The following is a 25325-nucleotide window of genomic DNA, read 5'->3' on the forward strand; positions in this document are numbered from 1 at the left end:
TACACTGAGATCCTCTCTGTAGTATGAAGGCTAATGTTAAATAAGTAAATCCATGGGGCGGAATTCTCCGTTCCTGAGGCTAAGTGCTGGCGCCAAGAATCCGCTGATGACTCACGACGGGAAAATCGGCGTGAACCCCTCACCGATTCCGGCACTGGTGAGGGGCTAGCACCGGCGCCGTGTAGAACACCCGTGGACTGCATGGAAAATGTCCAGAGAATCGCTGGGTCGCCCATGAGCAGGGCTGACGAGCTTCAACGGTCGCTCTGGAAAACATGGCACCGGCCTTTCTGGAACCCTAACCCGCCCGCCCCGACCACACAGCCCACCCCCTGGCCACCCCCCACCACTCCCCCCCCAGCCCAAGCAGAAGGCCCTCGTCCAGCGGCATGGATCCCGGACGCGTGTGGTGACGCTGGACACTGTCCGCACACAGCATGCCAGATTCCCGACCATTGGGACCACACGTGGCCCGCGCCATTGGGAGCTCAGCCCATTGGGGGCGGAGCATCGCGGGTGGACCGACTGATGAAGCGCCAGCAGCGTTGCGACTGAGTGCGGCACGCGTCCAGATGACCCCGATTTAGTGGGTCGGAGCATTGCAAACCGGCGCCTGCCCAAATCCGGAGTCGGAAGCCATTCTCTGCCCAATCGCCGATCCCGATTTCGACGTCGGGCTACGGAGAATTCTGCCCATGGTCTCCATCAGTGACATTAGCTCATATGACAACAGAGCGCGTAAAAAGATTGTTCTATGTAGAGCCTTGTGCTAGGTCTATACTCTATATTGCTAATATAATGTTCAATAAAGTAGTGTTTGTGATGAGTCTTGCCTCCAGTGGCATCTATAAGTCAAGACCATGAACAACCCCAACTAACACCCAGAGCAATTATCACAGTTGGTGACAGCAGCAAATATGATGAAAGAACCCAGCAACTGGAAGAAGCGGCAAGAGAAAGAAATGACTGCAAGACAAGGTCACCACGGGAAAATCTTCAATGAAACCCCAGAAAAGGCTGCAGTGAAAGGAAACCAAGGAGAAAGTCCTGTATTTACCAGAGTGCTTTGACCATGTGGAAAGCGCAGATGAAGCTGAGAACTGTGTTACGAACACGGCTGATGGTAAACTCTGGGCTAATCCAAATCCCAGAAGGGGAACTTGAAACAACTGCTCTCAGATCTATTTTCCAAGTTAAAAAAAAATAAATTTAGAGTATCCAATTCATTTTTTTTCCAATTAAGGGGCAATTTAGCATGGCCAATCCACCTACCCTGCACATCGTTGGGTAGTCACCAGCAGATGGAGAGGCTGAAAGAGATGTAGGAATGGTTAAGGTTTTGTTGAAAAAGAATGATGATATCAACTAAGTACTGTTGAGCTACCGTTCCACACCACATCAGAATGGGCTGGCTCCATCACAATGTCTGATGGGAAGAAAAGGCCAAGTTTTGGAGAAGATGCACAATTCAAGGAGAGGGCCGTCAATGGAATGGACTAACTACCCACATGGCCAGGAGGACAACCTGAATAAAGGACCGATAGTCTCTGATGACTCACATACTACTCTACAAAGTCCAAGAGAGAATATGGAGAACTCGAATCCTATCAATCCTCCAAGAGAACGGAGAACAAAATCAGGAAAATTGGTGAAACTGCCACACGTCTATCTCTGTGAATCCAGAGATGAAGACAGAGACTTGGAGGGGAGTTGTAGGATAATGTATTTATGGGAGTCAGAAACTTGTGGTGGGCAGTGGGTGGGGGGTGGGGGAGATGAAGGGTTAATGTTAAATACATCAATATGTAGTCTACGTCATCAGTGATGTAAGATCACACGATGACAGAACTTGAAGAGAGTTCTAAATAGAGCCTCGTGCTAAGTCTGTATTGTACATAGCATGATGATCACTAAAAGGTAGTGTACCAACAGTCTTGCCTCCAGCAGTATCTATTAATCAAGATCATCAACAAGACCCACAATGATAACTGACTCTTCTCCTCTACAACTCTCTCTCCTTTATGATCCTCCTTAAAATCCACCTCCAACCAAGTTTTTTTGGTATTGATGCAACGACTGGTATTTCTAATTTTGGCTTGAAATTATTTTTTGTAGGCTTGCACACCTACACGGGCATGTTTTCCCAAGTTAAAGGCACTATATAAATGCAAATTGTTGATTTAAGAGCAGACTTCATAATTCATTAAACATATCTTAGATGTAACCGGAGAATAAATGCTAACTTACATACAGTTTGGCTGTGGCTCACAAAACTGGCTGATTTTACAAAATGGATAACTGACTCTTCTCCTCTCTCTCCTTTAAGATCCTCCTTAAAATCCACCTCCAACCAAGTTTTTTTGGTATTGATGCAACGACTGGTATTTCTAATTTTGGCTTGAAATTATTTTTTGTAGGCTTGCACACCTACACGGGCATGTTTTCCCAAGTTAAAGGCACTATATAAATGCAAATTGTTGATTTAAGAGCAGACTTCATAATTCATTAAACATATCTTAGATGTAACTGGAGAATAAATGCTAACTTACATACAGTTTGGCTGTGGCTCACAAAACTGGCTGATTTTACAAAATGGGTTTTGCATCATTAGGCAGTTATTAAATGTTGAATTGTTATTTCTCTATAAAGCTCTCTGATCACCAGGTCTGAGATGCATGTGGGGCAGCTATTGCAGAGTTGCTGCTGTATGATCATATCTGAAATGAGATCACTTTTCTCAGTTCACTTCAGACTTTAAAACTACTGCGGAAAGCGACTGCGGAAAGTGACTGGTTTGAGACGAAAACATGTTTTTAAAATTATTGTCATCTGGAAACAAACAGAGAATGAGCTCATCAATGGTTTAACACACACAAAAAGAAATGTAACGTTTTCTGTGCTTGGGGGAGAGATGACCTTGGCAGGGAAAGGGATATTTCCTTTTGTTCTTTGGGTGTATCAGGTGTTCTCAGGTCAAATACCACTTCCCTTATGATTCAATTGTAAATATTATCCTGCCCCTGTACCCTCCTCCACACATTGTCCTTTGGAAAAGTTCCCTTTTGTGTCATTTATATATTTTGAGAAGAGGCTGTCCATTTAAGGTTACTTTAAGGGCAGCTCAAAGTTTTGGACCTATATTCATTAAAAATTCCGGTTTCAAATGGGCAGATTTGTTCTTTCACTCAGTAATACTAAGGCAGCGTGATTTAAAAGCGGCAATTTCTTATTGGACTCGGTTTATTTAATGTAGTTTCCCACGTTTTGCTGTCAGTGGTGATAACATTACCATACACTAGAACCGGGATCTATCTTTCTCTTTAGACATTTGTGGGTTAGACAGATGGGTTGTCAAACTCTATCACTTGAAATATTCTTTTTTAAATGGATTGGTAATCACAGAGCTCCCCTCTAAATTATAACAGCCTATAATATGAAAGTGCTGCATGTAAAGAGAATTTCAATAACCCTTTTTAAGGAACAGGTAGAGTGAGATGGCGGTTCCCAATTCTCACGGGAGAAGCCATCTGTCCCTGCTGTGATGCTTAACAATGACCCCCATAAATCATTTTATATGAAAACTAATGTTTTTTAATCCAGGGAAGAGTGGATGGAATTCCAGAATCTGGTCTGCAAAAACACCCATGAAAATTCCATGCAATTTAAAATGGGGTTCAATTTACTTATGCCTGGTGCAGCAGTGACCCAGCAGAGCACTGGGAGATCAACTGAAGGATATTCTAAGACTGGTTTTGACAGCTTTGTACGTACCCTTGAGTGACAGTGTGCCAAAGCAAAAAGCCTGCAGACTTGATTAACATTTACCGGATCACACAGCTCAGACTTTCCTTTCAACCAAAAGGCTCAGTTCCTTAAGCACCCACTCATAAGGCTGCCCCTGCTTCATTAGCACATCCACATTATTTTGTGGAATCCCGGGGAAGTCTTAAAAGGCCCTTAGGGGGGGTCTGTGGATCCCAGATTGACAGCCAATGGGTTAGAACATTGTCCATTTATCCGAGGATTGATGTCTTCTTTCTTGGACAGGTTTGTAAACTGAAGTATCACCGCAATTGGCCCCAGGGCGTGTTTAACATAAATGGTTGGAGACGAAGCTTTGAGGAACTTTCAGTCATTTCTTAACTATATACAACTATATACAAGGATAGATAAACATGGAGCATCTTCAGAATCATCTCTCTCTGGGCTCTAGTCACACGGGATATCACTGATGGTGTGTTTTAGCTATTAGCAGAATAGCTTTTAAGCCTTTATATTACAACTCACCCTACTGCCCCCCAACCCCTCCTCCCTCCACCCAAGTCTTTAAGCCTGCCCATTAAACATTCACATATTGGGCTGCATACTCCTCCGCCACCATCAGGAGTGATTTCCCGACGTGGCGGAGAATCCTGTGTGGAGGAAGAAATGGGTCAGCGCCCGGCGCCTATCCATTTGCAATGCTCCAGTCCCCCGCTGGCAGCAGCATCAAGGTTCGCACCCCAAGCTAGCGGGAGGATGCAAATAGGTGTAAATGAGTCATTTACATCCTATTAATGGACTGGGCACTGGATTCTCCATGCCTCAGTGATGCTCAGGCCCTCTGGGCCGGGATTCACACTGGCGTGGATTGGTACAGGTATTTGCCAGCATGGCCCTGATGTGATGGACCTCACAATGGGTAAGAATTTAAGGTAGGTGCCCCCAAGAGTCCCTAAGAGGTCTCCCTTCTCCCGCACAATGCAAATCCTGCCCTCCCTCAAACCCCATCAGTGAAACCCTGTCAGGCCCTCATTAGATCCTCTCATCAGAGACCACTAGAGACCCCCCACCAGAGATCCCCCACCAGAGGACCCCCATAACAGAGAACAGCCATTAACAGAGAACCCCTCATATCAGCGAACCCCTCTATAACAGAGAACATCCCCATAGCTTCCAGAAAGCTAGATGTCTGGATTATTTATTTTAATTTCCCTTCATGCTTGAATGCATCTCAAGTAGCCTGCTTCGAACCTAAAGCAATGGTTATGAACATTTTGGTGTGAAGTACTTTCACTTCCTCTTTTTCTCAGCAGAAAGTACTTACCTGTTTTTAATGTGGTCATGAGCTGTCAATCATAGCTAGATGTTGATAAACATTGTGGTTTGGTTCACAGTATTCTGAATGCCTTGAGAGGCATTCAGGCGTGAAGGCAAATACAAATAAACAATCCAGACATCTGACTGTCTGCAAGCTGTCAATTACAGCCTATTAAAAGCTATTTCTCTCTGAAGTGAATAGAAGACTTGCAGTTCAAAGCATCTGAGAGAGTTTAAAGCCTTTTGATGGAGTTTTGGCTTTCTATGAAGTAACAGTTGCTGCTTTCTAGACTTTTTTCACTTGCCTGCCCCTTACACCTGCTGCTTCAGAAGGATGTGATTTTTTCACTGTTTCTGTCTGGACTGCTCTTTAGTTTCTGGGCAGGAATGGCTGTTGGGGTGGACACTTGTATGGGGGGGGTCTCTGATATGGGGGTTCTCTGTTATGGAGGTTCTCTGATATGAGGGGTCTCTGATATGGGGGGGTTCTGTATTATGGGGGGGGTCTCTGATAAGGATCTCTGTTATGGGGGTTCTCTGTTATGGGGGTTCTCTGTTATGGAAGTCCTCTGATATGAGGGGTCTCTGTTATGGGGGTTCTCTGTTATGGGGGTTCTCTGATATGAGGGGTCTCTGATATCTTGGGGGTTTCTGATATGGGGGTTCTCTCACATTGGGGGTCTCTGGTGGGTTGGGGGGCTCTTGCAGGGGTCTCTAAGAGAGTTTGGTGGAAGGGTGCACAGGGGGTCATGTTACCCTCATGCATGCATACTGTGTCGGGGGCGGGAGGGGGATGTTGACCCAATAGTTCCATAGTGGAGGCAGTGAGGCTTCCACAACCTTAAAGATCGGCAGAAGGTCCTGGAGACGGCAAGACGTGGTGGGGCCTGACAGCACGAGGGAGTGAGGATTTCTTTTTTACAGGCCAAAAGTCGGGACTTCTATGAAGTTCGAAGGCAACTCAAGGCTGTTGGAGTGAATTATGCTTTGCTTTGTCCTGCAACCCTGAAATTTGTATCTGAAAACTCCGTCAAGTTGCTCGATAATCAGGCTATTGCCTTGGCCTTTGTTAAATCCATGAAGTGCAAGGAAATTGGTTAATGGTTTGCTGCTCGGACTCACTCAAGCTCTAATCCTGACTCTTTCCCTATCATGGTGTTGTCTGATTTTATTGTCCTGTTAAAGGGAATGGCTATTATATGTGCACTGATTGAATGCCTTCTGCTTCTCCTGGAGTGTTTCAGGGACTCATATTATTAGTGTTATTATCGTATTATCTCATCTTAGTCTCGGTGTAAATGCCTTGTGCTTATTATCCAATGTTTTTCTTCTATTATCCGAGTGTTAATCACGGCAGAACCGAGTGGCACCATTGCCGAAGGGTGGGTGGGTGCTGGATATAGGTCTTCACGTTTGGATCTAAACTGCAGGATCGGAATGTAGAGCTTGCCCCTTGTTCCAAAATATATCCACGATGCCTGAACTCCTTAAGACTTCCCCTTTCCCCAAATAACATCCAAATTAAATAAATCTATAAGTTAAATGCAGCTTATAATTACCACACAATACAGGGGTGATAATCAAGTCTGGGAAATGTCATGTCCTGGTCCAATGAAGATATTTAAGCTGCCTTTATGAAGGTTTTCTGCACTGCCTTGGGTCTAAGACTTAGAGGCTGTTAGTCACAACTGGTTTGTCTGCTTATGCCTGTTAGTTGTTAAGTGGCCTGCCTTGCTTCTGAGGGTCCGACCAATCATACCTTTGTTCCACTTTGACTTTACCTTTTGTGTATTTTGCTGTCTGCCCCAACGAAATTCCTTGACTCTAGATATTATCATGGGGCGATTCATTGACCCTGTTGTGCGTGGCACGGATTGTTGAGCAATAGTTGAATCATGTGTGAGTTCCAAATCGGGCTCCATGCCGGGCGCAAAACCTTGCGGAAGTCATCTGATTCGCTCCACCCGACACGATCTGGATCTCGCCCTTACTGGGTGTGATTCAGATCTGAATATTGCAATGAACCTTTCAGCTCTGCACGGTGGCAGTGCCAAATTGCCCAGATGCCAGGGGGAGTGCCAGGCTGGAAGTGCCAAAGTGCCCAGGTGCCAGGTTGGCACTGCCAAGGGTCGACGCTGGGGAGGGCCTTGCCAGACGGAGGGGGGGGTGAGGGGGGGTGGATTCCCGATAGCCTCCCCGAGGTTGGGGGGGGATGAAGGGAGGGGGGTCAAAAAATGTGGGCGGCCTGAAAGGGGAGGAGGGGCGGGGGGAGAGAAACGGGGCAGCCTTCCAAACTGGCGCCCTGATCCGCGAGGAGCCTTTCCTGCTGGCGAGCTGAAGCTAAAGCTCCCCAGCAGGAAATCCCTCTAACTGTGGCCCGGCGGGGAGAAACTGCAGCCGCCGAGAAACATCCTGCTAAGCCCAGAGTTCAGCGGACCTCAATTTGAGCTACCTGCGGCAGGCACTGGAGAATCCACCCGCGCAGGTATATTAAAGATCTCAACCAGAAGTCTCTTTTTTAACAAAAAGAAATTCTAGCTGTAAAAGTTGTGAAAAAGCGATGTTCTTGGATATATGTCTTTGCCAAATGCTTTAATTCTCAATCGAGTCTGTTCTCCACTTCTCTTTGTACCTTTGTAGCAACTGTTGCCCACTAGATTTTATTAACCGACCAGCATGTGATACTTGTTAAACAACCAGGCAGTACATGTAGGAAACTGCTGTGAAGGTCAGCAAGATGAGCAACCATTATTTGAATGTCTTGTAAAAAGACATTTAAACACCTAGCCACAAATTATGCCGCATCATTTTTGAAGTACCACGTACTGAAACCCACATACGCTTCTTCTCAATGGCTGACTGCAGTGAATCGGCAAAAATGGTCATTGAGCAGTTGAACAAAAATGAGGCATGACTGCAAAGCCGTGTTGTGTAAAGGTTATTGTGATTTCCGGTCTTGAAATGGAAGTATGTTCACCCTTTAACAACTGATATTATTGAAGTGGAATATTTTTAATTTTGCTTGCAGATAGTCCAACATCGCGAGGGTGTTGCAAAAACAAGCTGCTCATGCAGCAGTGTAATGCTAGGAATCATCACCGTGTTAGCTATGCCTTTTTTACATAGATACATAGAAGATAGGAGCAGGAGGAGGTCTTTTGGCCCTTCGAGCCTGCTCCACCATTCATCACGATCAAGGCTGATCATCCAACTCAATAGCCAAATCCTGCTTTCTCCCCATAGCCTTTGATCCCATTCTCCCCAAGTGCTGTATCCAGCCGCCTCTTGAATATATTCAAAGTTTTAGCATCAACTACTTCCTGTGGTAATGAATTCCACAGGCTCACCACTCTTTGTGTGAAGAAATGTCTCCTTATCTCTGTCCGAAAGGGTTTACCCTGAATCCTCAGGCTGTAACCCCTGGTTCTGGACACACCCACCATCGGGAACATCTCCCCTGCATCTACCCTGTCTAGTCCTGTTAGAATTTTATAAGACTCTATGAGATTTCCCCTTCATTCTTCTGAACTCCAGCGAGAACAATCCTAACCTAGTCAATCTCTCCTCATATGACAGCCCCGCCATCCCTGGAATCAGTCTGGTAAACCTTCGCTGCACTCCCTCAAGAGCAAGAACATCCTTCCCCAGAGGAGACCAAAACTGCACACGATACTCCAAGTGTGGCCTCACGAAGGCCCTGTACAATTGCAGCAACACATCCCTGCTTCTATACTCGAAACCTCTTGCAATGAAGGCCAACATACCATTAGCCTCCTTTACCGCCTGCTGCACCTGCATACTTACCTTCAGCGAATGGTGCACAAGGACACCCAGGTCTTGCTGCACACTCCCCTCTCCCAATATACAACTATTCAGGTAGTAATGTACCTTCCTGATTTTGCTTCCAAAATGAATAACCTCACACTTATGCAAATTATACTGCATCTGCTATTGATTTGCCCACTCGCCCAACCTGTCCAGATCTTGCTGTAGGATCCCTGTATCCTCGTCACAATTCACCTTCCCATCTAATTTGGTATCATCTTCAAACTTTGAGATGTTATATTTTGTTCCCTCATCCAAATCATTAATATACATTGTGAATAGCTGGGGTCTCAGCACCCATCCCTGTGGTACTCCACTGGTTACTGCCTGCCAATTTGAAGATGACCCATTAATCCCTACTCTTTGTTTCCTCTCTGCCAACCAGTTTTCTATCCACCTCAATACATTTTCCCCAATCCCATGCGCTTTAATTTTTCACAATAATCTCTTATGCGGGACTTTGTCAAACGCCTTCTGAAAGTCCAAATATACCACATCGACTAGCTCCCCCTTGTCGACTGTACTGGTTACCTCTTCAAAGAATTCCAACAGATTTGTCAAGCATGATTTTCCCTTCATAAATCCATGCTGACTCTGACTTTCTAAATGTTCCGCTATAAAGTCGTTGATAATGGATTCAAGCATTTTCCCCACTACCAATGTTAGGCTTACTGGTCTATAATTCCCTGCTTTCTCTCTACCTCCCTTAATGAATATCGGAGTGAAGTGAGTTACCCTCCAATCTGCAGGGACAGTTCCAGAGTCTATAGAATCCCGAAAGATGACCACCAATGCATCCATTATTTCCACAGCCACCTCCTTAAGCACCGGATCCGGGATGCAGATTCTCAGGCCCTGGGGATTTATCCGCCTTCAATCCCATCAGTTTTCCCAGCACCATTTATCTACTAATGTTGATCTCCCTCAGTTCTTCTCTCTCACTAAACCTTTCATTCTCCAACATTTCTGTGATCTGGGGCGAAATTCTCCGGAAATGGCGCGATGTCCGCCGACTGGCGCCCAAAACGGCGCAAATCAGTCGGGCATCGCGCCGCCCCAAAGGTGCGGAATGATCCGCATCTTTGGGGGCCGAGCCCCAACCTTAAGGGGCTAGGCCTGCGCCGGACGAATTTCCGCCCCGCCAGCTGGCGGAAAAGGCCTTTGGTGCCCCACCAGCTGGCGCGGAAATGACATCTCCGGGCGGCGCATGCGCGGGAGCGTTAGCGGCCGCTGACGGCATTCCCGCGCATGCGCAGTGGAGAGAGTCTCTTCCGCCTCCGCCATGGTGGAGACCGTGGCGAAGGCGGAAGGGAAAGAGTGCCCCCACGGCACAGGCCCGATCGCGGGCCAGGCCACCGTGGGGCCACCCCCCGGGGCCAGATCGCCCCGCGCCCCCCCCCCCCAGGACCCCAGAGCCCACCCGCGCCGCCTTGTCCCGCCGGTAAGGTAGGTGGTTTAATCTACGCCGGCGGGACAGGCATTTTAGTGGCGGGACTTCGGCCCATCCGGGCCGGAGAATCGCAGGGGGGGGGGGCCCGCCAACCGGCGCGGCACGATTCCCGCCCCAGCCGAATATCCGGTGCCGGAGACTTCGGCAACCGGCGGGGGCGGGATTCACGACAGCCCCCGGCGATTCTCCGACACAGCGGGGGGTTGGAGAATCTCGCCCCTGATTTGTGCCCTCATTTGTGAAGACAGAACCAAAGTATGTATTCAATTGCTCAGCCATTTCTTTGTCCCTTATTATGCATTCCCCTATTTCTGTCTATAGGGGGCCTACATTTCTCTTTACCATTCTCTTTCTCTTCACACATCTGTAGAAATTCTTAGTGTCAGTCTTTATGTTCCCTGCAAGCTTCCTTTCGTACTGTACTTTCCCCTTCTTAATCAGTCCCTTTGTCCTTCTTTGCTGAATTCTAAACTGCTCCCAATCCTCAAACCTATTATTTATCTTGGCCAATCTGTATGCTTCTTCCTTGTATTGGATACTATTTCGAATTTCCTTTGTAAGCCATGGGTTGGCCCTCTTACCCCCTTGGCTTTTGGGCCAGTCATGAATGAACAGTTGCTGTAGTTCCCCCATGCGTTCCTTGAATGTTTGCCATTGTCTATCCACTGACATCCCTTTAAGTAACTCTCCCCAATCTATCAAGTCCAACTCACGCCTCATATCCTCATCATTCCCTTTATTAAGATTCAGCACCCTAGTCTTCGAATCAACTACTTCACTCTCCATCTTGATACAAATTCTATCATGTTATAGTCGCTCATCCCCAAGGGGTCTTGCACAGCCAGATTGGCAATGATTCCCTTCTCATTACACAGTACCCAGTCTAAGATGGCCAGCTCTCTAGTTGGTTCCTCCACATATTGGTCAAGAAAACCATCCCATATACACTCCAGGAATTCCTCCTCTACGGCATTGTGGCTAATTTGATTTACCCAATCTATATGAAGATTAAAATCACCCATGATCACCGATATTCCCTAATTTGAGGTTGCCACACACATATATCACTGGCTCATTGGTCTAGGAGTAATATTCTTGCTTCAGAGGTTGTGCTCCACGAATTTGTGAGAGATCCCGGGTTCAAATCCCGGACAAGCCCTTTGATGTTATTCCGTAAATGGGTAGCACGGTGGCACAGTGGTTAGCACTGTTGCTTCACAGCGCCAGGGACCCGGGTTCGATTCCTGGATTGGGACACTGTCTGTGTGGAGTCTGCACGTTCTCCCCTTGTCTGCGTGGGTTTCCTCCGGGTACTCCTATTTCCTCCCACAAGTCCCGAAAGATGCGCTCGTTAGGTGAATTGGACATTTTGAATTCTCCCTCTGTTTACTCAAACAGGCGCTGGAGTGTGGTGACAAGGGGCTTTTCACAGTAACTTCATTGCAGGAAGTGCTGCCGAGCATCAACACTTTTGACTGATTCCGATCACATTGAAAGGGTTAAACTTAAATAATGCACCAATATGATCCCAGCCCTTTATTGTGCCAGGTTGAATGCATCTAGTCTCCGGTGCAGGAGAGCAGCTTATAGTGACTTCTTCCCACCAATGTATCTGAGATGAAAGGCAACTTCTGCACATCAAGGCTGTGATTTGGATGCACACAAACTGTGCCATTGCGATACCTCAAAGCTGGTTCTCCCTATGTGTAGAACTGTGTAAGATGTGATATTGCATTGCCAGGCTTACTTCTGAATCTTATCAGTTGACCTGGAGAAAATAAAATTCAATTGCACTGACATGATCAGGCAAGTTTAGCTGAAAGCACAGAGCATGCAGTAGGGGCATTATAATTGATTGTCGTTTTTGCACTGCAATTGATTGTGAACTCTGCCCATGTTGAAGAAAACTAGCAAGCTGATTGAACCACGACGGATCGATACTATCTAACCGTGTTCCAGTAATAGGATTGCTGCTTCGCCAATTCAGCGTAGCAACCAAGCACCTTTGTACAATCTCAGTGACTCCCCCATCAGTTGCTGGCCAGCTCAATAAGGGTGGAAGGCGGAAAGAAGATTATCAGACCACTTTCTTGATCATAAAGAACGTATGGTTGATTTTTGTGGCCTTGCAGAAGGGAGAGTACGGGTTTAGCACAGTGGGCTAAATAGCTGGCTTGGAATGCAGAACAATGCCAGCAGCGCGGGTTCAATTCCCGTACCGACCTCCCTGAACAGGCGCCGGAATGTGGCGACTAGGGGCTTTTCACAGTAACTTCATTGAAGCCTATTTGTGACAATAAGCGATTATTATTATTAGATTTTTTGAAAATGAAATTGGAGAAAATTACTTCTGTAAAAGGAAATATTGTCCAGAATAGCTGTGACGCACTTAATAATTTTGCAACATGTTCTATATCGAAACAACCTAACTTAAATGATCCATTATTAACTGAAGATTTCTTAATCAGTGAATTGGATTGTCTTGCGATGCATGTACTCAAGAAGAGTGCAAGGGGATAAGACATTGTGATTGAATGGAGCTGGTGCATTCTTGGTAGAGTACATGTACCTGTAGATGGATATCCATTTGTTCCTTCACTGTCCCTGGCTCAAAATCCTGGAACTCCCTCTCTAACAGCACTGTAGGTGTACCTAAACTGCATGGACTGCAGCGATAAGAAGGTAGTCCACCACCACCTTCTCAAGGGCAATTAGGGATGGGCAATAAATGCCAGCCAAGCCAGTGAACGAATATTTTTTAAAATTGGGTGGAATTTGATCATTTTCTGGCTAAGTATCAACTCAGCCGGGAAAAGATATGGCGCTCCAATAAGTTTAATAAAAGGATTTCCCCCTCCCCCATGGACATGGAGACCCCCAATCCCCTCCTCCGACAGACACGAAACACGGCCTTCTCACCCTCCCACTGGACATGAGAAACCTCCCCACAGGCACCAGAACTCCACCCCACACATGAACCTTCCCAACGGAAAGCCCCATTCGCTGGCAGTGTTCCCTGTCTCTACCCCCCCTTGCACCGCCCCCCGCAGTGCCAAGGCTGAAGGTTTGGGGGGGTGGGTGAGGTATCTAATGTGGGGGGGAACGATACAGTAGGGGAGCTCGCCAATCATATGTAAATGCTTGGTAATGGAGTTTCTGACCTTTCATGGTCAAACCCCATTACATAATTGGTGGGTACCAGGCACAAAGGGAATAGGAAATCCCACCAGCGTAAAAGTCATTTGGGGACTCTCATTGGATTATCTGCTACCACCGGCTTCCCTCCCACCGAAAACAGGGGCGGAGAATCCCAGCATTGTGAGGGAGAGAAAGAGCATCAACCAAGCAATATGTTTGGCAATTGATTTAACCCCAAACTATAACAAAACCCTGAGCACATTTTCATATTTGACTCTGTGCCTTTCATTGTGATGTATTCTGCAGCTCATTGAAATTAATTGAATGTTGGGGCGATACCAAATATTAAGAAGGTAAGCCAACAGAAAAATTGTGTTCATAACATGTGCACAGTAATTACATAACGCAGCAGAACTGTGCATTCTGTTCCATATTGTGAGCACCATTTTTCCACATGATGTTTTCAACGTCAACCATCAGTGGAAGCATGACACCATGACCAAAAGCTTAAGAAGTTTTGAAAATTTACAACCCTGGACATGAATTATAAATGAAAATATCTCACAATGAATTTAAAGACGTATTTTATTCTCGGGCTTCTGTGTATGAACACATACCACTTGACCGTTACACATGAACCCAGCTACTGCCACATAACCCGTTCTCTGTGCATACTTGTTTCATTCATGGGCAAATCTAAGAAGAATCAGGGCACACAATCTGTCCCAAGGTCCTAAATTGCAACAACACATTCGAACAAAGCACATCCTGGGCCAAAGCCAACCCTGCAAAGTGCATGTCCAGCAAGGGCAAACTGAAAGATCAGGGGCGGGATTCTCTGATCCTGAAGCTAAGTGTTGACGCTGTCGTAAACGCCATCGCATATCTCGACGGCGTCAACATGGCCTCAGGAGCAGCGATCTTGACCCCTACAGGGGGCCAGCTCGGCACTGGAGTGACCCATGCCGCTTCAGCTGCCGATCCCGGCGTCAGATGGGCGCCGTGGGTCTGCGCATGCGCAGCGGGACTGGCGCGATTGCCGCGCATGCGCAGTGGCTCCCTTCCCGCGCCGGCCCCGATGCAACATGGCATAGGGCTGCTGGGGCCGGTGAGGAACAAAAGAGGCCCCCAGCCCGAGAGGCCGGCCTGCCGATCGGTAGGCCCCGATCGCGGGCCAGGCCACAGCGGAGGCCCCCTCCCGGGGTCAGAGCCCCCCCCCCCCTCCCCCCCCAAACCAGGCCACCCCCTGATGCATGCACGCCGAGGTCCTGCCGCGTAAGAGCAGGTGTGAACGGCGCCGGCGGGACTCGGCTTTTTAGCGTGGCTGCTCGGCCCATCCCGGGCGGAGAATTGCCGGGGGGGGGGGGACCGCATAGAGCGGCCCCGGGCCGGCGCCACACCGCCGCCAATGGCGCCGATTTTCCGCTCTCCGGAGAATCGACAGACCGGCGTCGCGCGATTCGCCCCCGTTCCGGCGATTCTCCGGCACGGCCTGGGCTGAGAGAATCTCGCCCCAGGTCCCAACACTGTACTAAACATTTTCTGCTTCTGTTTTTCTTCTCATTCACTTTCCACCATCCTTTAATGAGTAATCAATTTGAATTAGGGTAATTATCACGCACCATTTGAAAACCATAAAACAACTAAGAGTTCGAACATAGAACATAGAACATTACAGCGCAGTACAGGCCCTTCGGCCCTCGATGTTGCGCCGACCTGTGAAACCACGCTAAAGCCCATTTACACTATTCCCTTATCGTCCATATGTCCATCCAATGACCATTTGAATACCCTTAGTGTTGGCGAGTCCACTACTGTTGCAGGCAGGGCATTCCACACCCTTACTACTCTCTGAGTAAAGAACCTACCTCTGACGTCTGTCTTATATCTATCTCCCCTCAATTTAAAGCTAAGTCCCCTCGTGCTCGACATCACCATCCGAGGAAAAAGGCCCTCACTGTCCACCCTATCCAATCCTCTGATCATCTTGTATGCCTCAATTAAGTCACCTCTTAACCTTCTTCTCTCTAACGAAAACAGCCTCAAGTCCCTCAGCCTTTCCTCATAAGATCTTCCCTCCATACCAGGCAACATTCTGGTAAATCTCCTCTGCACCCTTTCCAATGCTTCCACATCCTTCCTATAATGCGGCGACCAGAATTGCACGCAATACTCCAAATGCGGCCGCACCAGAGTTTTGTACAGCTGCAACATGACCTCATGGCTCCGAAACTCAATCCCTCTACCAATAAAAGCTAACACACCGTACGCCTTCTTAACAACTCTCTCAACCTGAGTGGCAACTTTCAGGGATCTATGTACATAGACACCGAGATCTCTCTGCTCATCCACACTGCCAAGAATCTTACCATTAGCCCAGTACTCTATCTTCCTGTTATTCCTTCCAAAATGAATCACCTCATACTTTTCTGCATTAAGCTCCATTTGCCACCTCTCAGCCCAGCGCTGCAGCTTATCTATGTCCCTCTGTAACTTGTAACATCCTTCCGCACTGTCCACAACTCCACCAACTTTAGTGTCATCTGCAAATTTACTCACCCATCCTTCTATGCCCTCCTCCAGGTCATTTATAAAAATGACAAACAGCAGTGGCCCCAAAACAGATCCTTGTGGTACACCACTAGTAACTGGACTCCAGTCTGAACACTTCCCATCAACTACCACCCTTTGTCTTCTTCCAGCTAGCCAGTTTCTGATCCAAACTGCTAAATCTCCCTGAATCCCATGCTTCCGTATTTTCTGCAGTAGCCTACCGTGGGGAACCTTATCAAACGCTTTTCTGAAATCCATATACACCACATCAACTGCTTTACCCTCATCACCTTCTCAAAGAACTCAATAAGGTTTGTGAGGCACGACCTACCCTTCACGAAACCGTGTTGAATAACCAAAATATTCCTTTCCAGTTAATTATACACCCTATCTCTTATAAATCTTTCCAAGATTTTGCCCACAACAGAAGTAAGGCTCACTGGTCTATAGTTACCGGGGTTGTCTCTACTCCCCTTCTTGAATAAGGGGACAACATTTGCTATCCTCCAGTCTTCTGACACTATTCCTGTTGACAAAGATGACTTAAAGATCAAAGCCAAAGGCTCAGCAATCTCCTCCCTAGATTCCCAAAGAATCCTAGGATAAACCCCACCCATTAATAATGGATGACTTGTAACTATTGATTGTAAAAATGTAAATGACTCTTATTGCTTCTTAAAGGAAAGAAAATGGTTTCTGCTGCAAAGGTGCAGAAGAAGCTGATAGAGACATTTTTATAATCATTGGATAGAGGTTGAAATACTTGAATTTGCTCATGAGGAAACTGAGGCCTAAGCCCAGTACAGCCACACAGTGATGTAAGGGAACATATGACCCACATCTCGGGACAGTGTGGTATTGGACTGAGAAGTGTGCAGAAACAAGCATGGAGAAAGCTCCTAGCTTGGAATTACCTACATATGTAGTTTCTAGTAATTAATAAATACGTATTGTTTTAAAAAAAAATAATTTTTATTCAAATTTTCACAAAATATGAACAACAAAATACAGAAAGAAAAGAACAACCCCCCCCCCCCATATACATAAATAATAAATTAACAACCTTCATCAACACAAAGACAGAAATACACGCCCACTCAAGAAAAACGAACCAACCCCACCCCCTCTCCACCCCCGGTTGCTGCCGCTACTGACCATCTTCTAACGTTCTGCCGGGAAGTCTAGGAACGGTTGCCACCGCCTGAAGAACCCTTGTACCGATCCCCTTAAGGCGAATTTCACCCTCTCCAACTTAATAAACCCCGCCATATCGCTGATCCAGGATTCCACGCTTGGGGGCCTTGCATCCTTCCACTGAAGAAGAATCCTTCGCCGGGCATAAATACGTATTGTTGAACTACCTTAAACTATGGATACCTCAGTAAGACCTAGCGAATTACACCCGCCACCTTACAACGTCTGTATATTTAGTTTAGAGATTGTTGCGACAATTATTGTCCCCCCACTTTTTCATGCCGTGCCTGAACACTCTGTCCTCCCATAACTCATCCACTCAGCAGATTCAGGGGTATGGTTTGGTACCATTTGATTACGTCTGGTGTCCCTCTAGTGACTTGTCCAAGTGACCATTCCTTATACGTCATATCAGAACAGACAAGGTTTCCAGAATGTTGAACCCAAGCCTTTATCTACCCCCCCCGCCTTTCTCACTGCCCAGTTGCAATCACTTTCAGGTGGGGAGCGTGGTCAGCGACAGACAGCTGCGGGGATTCTGATCTGCTTTTTGTCCTGCCCACTCCCTCCTCACCCACACCTTTCCTCGCACAATACCAATTTTATTGACAACTCACTAATTCCAGAGAAACATCCAGTTGTACCTGCAAACCTCCTTGTAGGCACAGTTCAGTATCATACCAAGCAATGTGGTCACCAGTCACCAGCCACAACATAAGAGGAATCATCACATATGTTTGAATAGTTCAAATTTTGTTGGCTCTATCCCTTGCCAAATTCATCCGGATCCTTGGATTTATGGTCTCCTATAAAGCTGCTGCAGTAATCCATGTTCCCGACTGCAATGTGATCTTTCAATGGATTATAATCGCCATCCACTCCAACATACACGCAGGCACACAAGTACCCTATACCATTCCACGAGGTCCTATCACAGCAGACCTCAGTATTGTTTGTTTTTCCTTAAATGTAGTCGAACTCCAAACTGTTATGCCAACACAATAGTGATTTAGAAGAAGTCCCGTGTTTTAACTCCAAATTTGCACTATTGACCCATGTCCATGAGGAATAGCGTGGTAATCTCCAAAACAAATTCCAATCCGTGTCACACCAGACAACGATTATTGACATCACATCTGTCTGGAATTGAACTTGACCCTGAATCCCAAGTACGAGAGGCAATATTCCAACAGGACAGTGTGAACTTAAGGTTGGAATTTGATTTGTTTGTCTGCAGTCATCTGGCATTTCCTGTGATCACAACTTTCATTCCACATTAGAAAGTCATGCCGCATTTAATTACGCGGATTTAATGTTATATGTATCGCAGTTTGAAGAACCTCTCACAGGACCGCTCACGGCCTGATCAGGCTGAGGCAGCAAGTGTTGCCATATTTACAAAGTGAATTCATCTTTTATCTCACATTTCTCCACATTGCGTGACTGTTCAAAGTAATGGTGCTTTCCTCTCTAATTCTCTTTGGGATGATCAACAACGTTGAACTGACTACTCCAGGATTTAGGACCAAAACACCCTCAATGTAATAACATAGTTCTAATTTCAGGGAAAAACAGTCAACTAAATTAAAGGAACAAACCAAACTTTGGATGTTAGTCCCGAAACAAATAGCTTTCGTTTGTTGCAACTTCAATATTACACAGTGATTATGGGCACTGTTATTCAACATCTGGCTGAAGAAACATGTTTGACGTGTATTCCAAGAACTGCTGAACTTGAACACAAGTCACCCCCTTGCATACTCTTTAGAAAATGTATTATGTCATTAAAACATGTGGTTGATAATCTGCTTTGAATCCGAGCAAAAAGAAAACATTATTACCCGTGGGACGAGTTGTTGGATCCTGATATATCCAAATACTGATTGTTATATAATGCTTGATAATGGCAAGTTGACAGTTACATGTTGTTCCTCCTAGTATTATTGTTTAAAGCAGTATTAGAACAAATGTTGTATTAATCCCATGGAGTTCTGATGACAGAGGCTTTCGAAATAACTCTTTGCTGATGTCTTCTCTCCCAAGTGGTCTGACAGCTGTTTGTGTAAAGAGGAAAGGCTTTCAGATTGTTAGGGCTGCTTGTTCTAAATTCTTTCCCGCCATCAAGAATCTGGGGCGTCGTTCTCTGACCCCCCGCCGGGTCGGAGAATGGCCGTTGGCCGCCGTGAATCCCGCCCCCGCCGAAGTCTCCGGTACCGGAGATTGGGCGGGGCGGGAATCGGGCCGCGTCGGTTGGCGGGACCCCCCGCTCAATTCTCCGGCCCGAATGGGCCGAAGTCCCGCCCAGACATTGCCTGTCCCGCCGGCGTAAATCCAAGCTGGTATTTACCGGCGGGACCAGGCGGCGTGGGCGGGCTCCGGGTCCTGGGGGGGGGCGCGGGGCGATCTGACCCAGGGGGGTGCCCCCACGGTGGCCTGGCCCGCGATCGGGGTCCACCGATCCGCGGGCGGGCCTGTGCCGTGGAGGCACTCTTTCCCTTCCGCCTCCGTCACGGCCTCCACCATGGTGGAGGCGGAAGAGACTCTCCCCACTGCGCATGCGCGGGAAACTGTCAGCGGCCGCTGACGCTCCCGCGCATGCGCCGCATTTCCGCGCCAGCTGGCGGGGCAACAAACGCCATTTCCGCCAGCTGGCGGGGCGGAAATCCCTCCGGCGTCGGCCTAGCCCCTCAATGTTGGGGCTCGGCCCCCAAAGATGCGGAGCATTCCGCACCTTTGGGCCGGCGCGATGCCCATCTGATTGGCGCCGTTTTTGGCGCCAGTCGGCGGACATCGCGCCGTTGGGGGAGAATTTTGCCCCAGCATTCTTTTGTATGCTCCACCCTTGCGGAAAGCTATCCCTGTTTACAGAAGCGTGTTTCAAGGATTTGAAACAGTTTTCCCCACCGTGTCACCGGATCATTTTCAAAATGGTGGATCGCATCATGCAGAAAGGAAATTGCATGTAGCGACTACACCTTACCTACATGCAACAATACGGGGCACGATCGAACAGCCACGCTGCGCCTGAAAAGCAGCGCACTGCAGTGCAACGTGGCCGATAGAAGCCAGGAGACCCCGCTCCCAAAATCTACCCGGCTCGCAATGCCTCATGAGATCTAACAAGGTCTTGCGAGACGTTGCAATGTGAATCCCGCCCATTGTGAGTGGGATCACTTTTTGGCAAATCTGCATATTAGAGCGACACATCTCGCGCGGGATTCTCCCACAATCAGCGGGATGGCCCGACGCTGACGCCAAGAACGGAGCGAAGCACTCCGGCGTCGGGCCACCCGGAAGTTGCAGAATCCTCCGCACTTCCGAGGGCTAGGCTGGCGGCGGAGGTGTTGGCGCCGCGCCAACCGGCCCCAAAGGGCCGCCGTGATCCCGCGCATGCGCAGGGGGTTTCTCCTCCGTGCTGGCCGTGGCAGAGCCCTACAGGAGCCGGCGCGGAGTGAAAGAGTGCCCCCACGGCACAGGCCCGCCCACAGATCGGTGGGCCCCGATCGCAGGCCAGGCCACCGTGGGGGCCCCCCCGGGACCGGATCCCCCCATGTCTCCCCGAGGACTCCGGTAGACGGCCGACAAGCCAGGTCCTGCCGTGATGGGCCATGTCCATTTCACGCTGGCGGGACTGGCCGGAAACGGGCAGACTCTCGGCCCATCGGGGCCCGGAGAATTGCCGGGGGGGGGGGGCTGCTGCCAACAGCCCCCAACCAAGCGCGGCGTGAACCCCGCCCCCGCCCAAAAACCGGCTCCGGAGTATTCAGCAGCCGACGGCGGGGCGGGATTCACGCCACCCCCCGACAATTCTCCAACCCGGCCGGGTGTCGGAGAATCCCACCACTAGTCTCACTTTAATATATACCCTTCGCCTCAGAGATCTCGGGCAAGCTCCATCCAACACTGGTCTCCATCCACAGACGGGGAACAGATAGAACGGCTTTTGTGGGAGTCTTCCAGGCGATCGGAGACCCGCAGGTGCAAGCCCTTTGGGCTGGGTGGTAGCCTGGCATTGCCAGCCTGGAAACCTTGCAGTGACACCTGGGTGCCCGCCCTTTTTAAAGAATGTCCGGAAATAAACATTTTAAATAGAAGAAAACACGGACCCCACAGAAACAGAACCATCCTGACCACCACCGTGGATCACGTAGGGGCAGCACGGTAGCATTGTGGATAGCACAATTGCTTCACAGCTCCAGGGTCCCAGGTTCGATTCCCTGCTGGGTCACTGTCTGGCGGAGTCTGCACATTCTCCCCGTGTGTGTGTGGGTTTCCTCCGGGTGCTCCGGTTTCCTCCCACAGTCCAAAGATGTGCAGGTTAGGTGGATTGGCCATGATAAATTGCCCTTAGTGTCCAAAATTGCCCTTAGTGTTGGGTGGGGTTACTGGGTTATGGGGATTAGGTGGGGTTACTGGGTTATGGGGATAGGGTGGGAGGTGTTGACCTTGGGTGTGGGGGGCTAATCTTTCCAAGAGCCGGTGCAGACTCGATGGGCCGAATGGCCTCCTTCTGCACTGTAAATTCGATGTAAAGAAAAAAAAACCATCACCACGGAATCCCCTCTCCATGGACACGGAAACCCCCATACCTTCCCCACACACCCCTGGCACTGCCCCTTGGCACTGCCCCAGTACTGCCCAGGCAACATGGGGGCACTGCCAGGAATACTGCCCAGGCATGTCCCCACCCTCCCCTGGGGGCTATACTTAATCCCTTTTAAAAACCTGTTATAAACATGCTGGCATGCTATTGAGTTGCGGGGGTAGGGCGGGTGGGGGGGGGGGGCGGGGGGAGGGGAGTACTTTCCTACCTGGGAAGATGTTACAGCAGGGAGGCCAGCTCATTAGATTTAAATGTATTATAATAGAGTGGAAACCCCATTATGTCACTGGCGGGGCCCACAGTCAAGCGGGGAAATCCTACCAGCGTTAAAACTGTTTTGGGACTCCCCCTCAAATCTCCGCTCCCACTGTCTTTCCTCCTCCCAGAAATAGGGGCAGAAAATCCTTCCTCCCTCCTGTAGCGCAACAATTACTCATTCAAGTCGAGAAGAGATTAAATCAATTGAGGCTTTATTAAGCAAGACTTGTTCCCCAGCAGCTCAGTTACAGAATGCGGCTGCTGGGAGAACTCGAGCTCTTATACTCCGCCTTCAGGGCGGAGCCAGCAGGCGGCAGATCCAACCAGGACCCGGGACCTGTCAGCCAATAGCCTCTCGGCTTCACAGGTACCATACTACCCCTAATACATACCACCACATTTACCCCTTGTTAAAAAAGAACCCGGCGGGGTGGTGGTTCGCATGGTGGTAGGGGTTTACAAGGCTGGTCCTGGAACTGATTTTGCACAGTGGCTATACATTTAGCCCAACAGTTAATTATGTACAGGTTGTCCGAATTATTTACAAGTTTGTTTTCCTTTTCTTGTTGTGTCATGTGGATTCTGTAGCTGAGCTGCTGGGGAACAAGTCTTGCTTAATAAATTGTAGCGCAAGAGGTGGTAAGGGAGGCAGGTGGGGAGAGGGTGGTGGGGGGCAGATGGGGAGGGGGTGGTGAGGGGGGGCAGACGGGGAGGGGGTGGTGAGGGGGGGCAGACGGGGAGGGGGTGGTGAGGGGGGCAGACGGGGAGGAGGTGGTGAGGGGGGTGCAGGCGGGGAGGGGGTGGTGAGGAGGGGAGGGGGCAGATGGGGGGAGCGGGGGCAGATGGGGAGGGGGCAGATGGGGAGAGGGTGGGGGGAGGGAGGGGGTAGATGGGGAGACGGTGGGGAGGGAAGGGGTGCAGATGGGGAGAGGGTGATGGGGGGAAGATGGGGAGAGTGTGGTGAGGGGGGTAGATGGGGAGAGGGTGATGGGGGGAAGATGGGGAGAGTGTGGTGAGGGGGGCAGATGGGGAGAGGGTGATGGGGGGGAAGATGGGGAGAGTGTGGTGAGGGGGGCAGATGGGGAGAGGGTGATGGGGAGAGGGTGGTGGGGGGCAGATGGGGAGAGGAAGGTGGTGGGGGGCAGATGGGGAGGAGGTGGTGAGGGGGGCAGACGGGGAGGGGGTGGTGAGGGGGGCTGATGGGGGAGGGGGCAGATGGGGAGGGGGTGGTGGGGGGGCAGACGGGGAGTGGGTGGTGGGGAGGCAGATGGGGAGTGGGTGGTGTGGGGGCAGACGGGGAGAGGGTGGTGGGGGGGCAGACAGGGAGGGGGTGGTGAGGGGGGCAGACGGGGAGGGGGAGGTGAGGGGGCAGATGGGGAGAGGGTGGTGAGGGGGGCAGATGGGGAGAGGGTGGTGAGGGGGGCGGATGGGTTGAGGGGGAGAGGGTGGTGCGGGGGAGAGGGTGGGGAGGGGGGAAGATGTGGGGGGACAGATGGGGAGAGGGTGGGAGGGGAGGGGGGCAGATGGGGAGGGGGTGGGGAAGAAAAGAAAAAAAATTGTAGCGCAACAATTACTCACTCAAGTCGAGAAGAGATTAAATCAATCAAGGCTTTATTAAGCAAGACTTGTTCCCCAGCAGCTCAGTTACAGAATGTGGCTGCTGGGAGAACTCGAGCTCTTATACTCCGCCTTCAGGGCGGAGCCAGCAGGCGGCAGATCCAACCAGGACCCGGGACCTGTCAGCCAATAGCCTCTCGGCTTCACAGGTACCATACTACCCCTAATACATACCACCACACCTCCCACCCAGAATGTTTGTATTGGTTCAATCGTTCTGAGCAATTTTGGTTCCTCTTGATATGATTGTTGTTTTGTTGGCGCATCATCCTATCTTTCCTTGATCCGCAACATCAGCCTGTAGGGGTTTGATCACCCCTGTCCCCTCCTTTGTTGTCCAACTCTCTTTTTGTTTAAACACCCCCCCCCAAAAAAAAATCAGCACTCCTGAGTAGCTCTCGGTAGTTCCATTTGCCAGATCAGTTTAAGCATTATTCAATGCTTTTTCTCTCTGAGATGTTGCAATGAATCAAACAGTACCTCATGTTGGAAAACAGCTGCAGTGTAATTGACCATCGGGAAGTGGACACAAATCACCCAAAGCAGACTGGATTCCACCGACTTTGCCTCGGATAGATAAGGGAAGTTTGCAATTCAGGGCCAAATGAGTTTGTCAGCTAATTGGCACAACATGCTTGCAACAGCTAACCAGTTCTCTGTGACGGGAACATCGTCCCATTTAAATACCACCAGCAATTTAAATCTGATCGAACATCAGAGACGGCAAATAAACGTTCGAGCTAATGAGACAAATCTCTGTTGCAGGAGCACAGAGTGCTTACGAGTGTCATCGGTGTTAATCCATTGTCTCCCCCGCTGTTCAAGTTGTTAACATATACTCACACATTAATTAATTTCTTTTTACTATACCCTGTCAAACGCCACGTCTCCTGATCGACTGAATCTTCAGGCCGAGTGGGGCATAAGCCGTGTTTCACCCGTCCACATTGCAGACATGGCCCCTGCTGAGCAACCATGATTAGAATCATTGAATGTGGCCAAGAAGTGTTCCGCAGGGCAGATGCATTCAGCCTCCTGGAGCATGGAGTCCGCACCTAACAGAACGGCGAATAAAGAAAAAAATCAGCAAAGCAAAAAATGGTTTTGAACTTGATTTTTGAAATACATTTCCTATATTTTTTTGGCACAATAAGTGTATTGAACTAGATTTGAACCTATGCAAAGAAATGAACAAATTTAGTGATGGGTTTATTGCTGCCACCTCCCGGTACGCCCCATTGGGATTACACATATAAAATTTCAAATTATTTTGTCTGCCTCCATAGTTAGTAACTTCTGGAACAGGTTGCTAAGTCTGTCGATAGGGGCTTATAGCTTGTGGGTCGCCACCCCACAGAAAGCGTGGCTGACGGGGGTCTCTCCCGCTGTTATTGCCAGCCATGTTGGAAGAATTTTGCAGGTTTGTTCCCGGGGATTGCTCATCAGTATGTAGATGGCTGCTACATTGTTATGCTGATGGTCGCTGGTTTCGATGTTGTCTGGCCTTTTGCAGAGTTAAATACACAGCAAACCTGCACCTGCTGGTTTCTGTCTGTGTTGGCTGACTTTCCCATCAGCCTTTGCCGTTCGCCATTTTAAATCGGGAGT

At 48.9% G+C, this 25325-nt stretch overlaps 1 protein-coding gene across 5 annotated transcripts in view; it reads left to right on the forward strand.

Moving 5' to 3' along the window:
• The window catches only part of LOC140386853 (coronin-6-like), a 339560-nt gene that overhangs the window by 183324 nt on the left and 130911 nt on the right, over positions 1 to 25325 (forward strand). Inside the window, exon 1 of one of the 5 annotated variants that reach the window (XM_072469626.1) lies at positions 7426 to 7564. The exons of the other annotated variants lie outside the window; for them this stretch is intronic. The gene's annotated coding sequence lies outside the window, so the exon portion shown is untranslated. Of the gene's footprint in view, positions 1 to 7425; positions 7565 to 25325 lie in introns of those variants that run through there. 5 annotated transcript variants of the gene reach the window in all.

This window comes from Scyliorhinus torazame, chromosome 12, assembly GCF_047496885.1.
Source record: "Scyliorhinus torazame isolate Kashiwa2021f chromosome 12, sScyTor2.1, whole genome shotgun sequence".
NCBI lineage: Eukaryota > Metazoa > Chordata > Chondrichthyes > Carcharhiniformes > Scyliorhinidae > Scyliorhinus > Scyliorhinus torazame.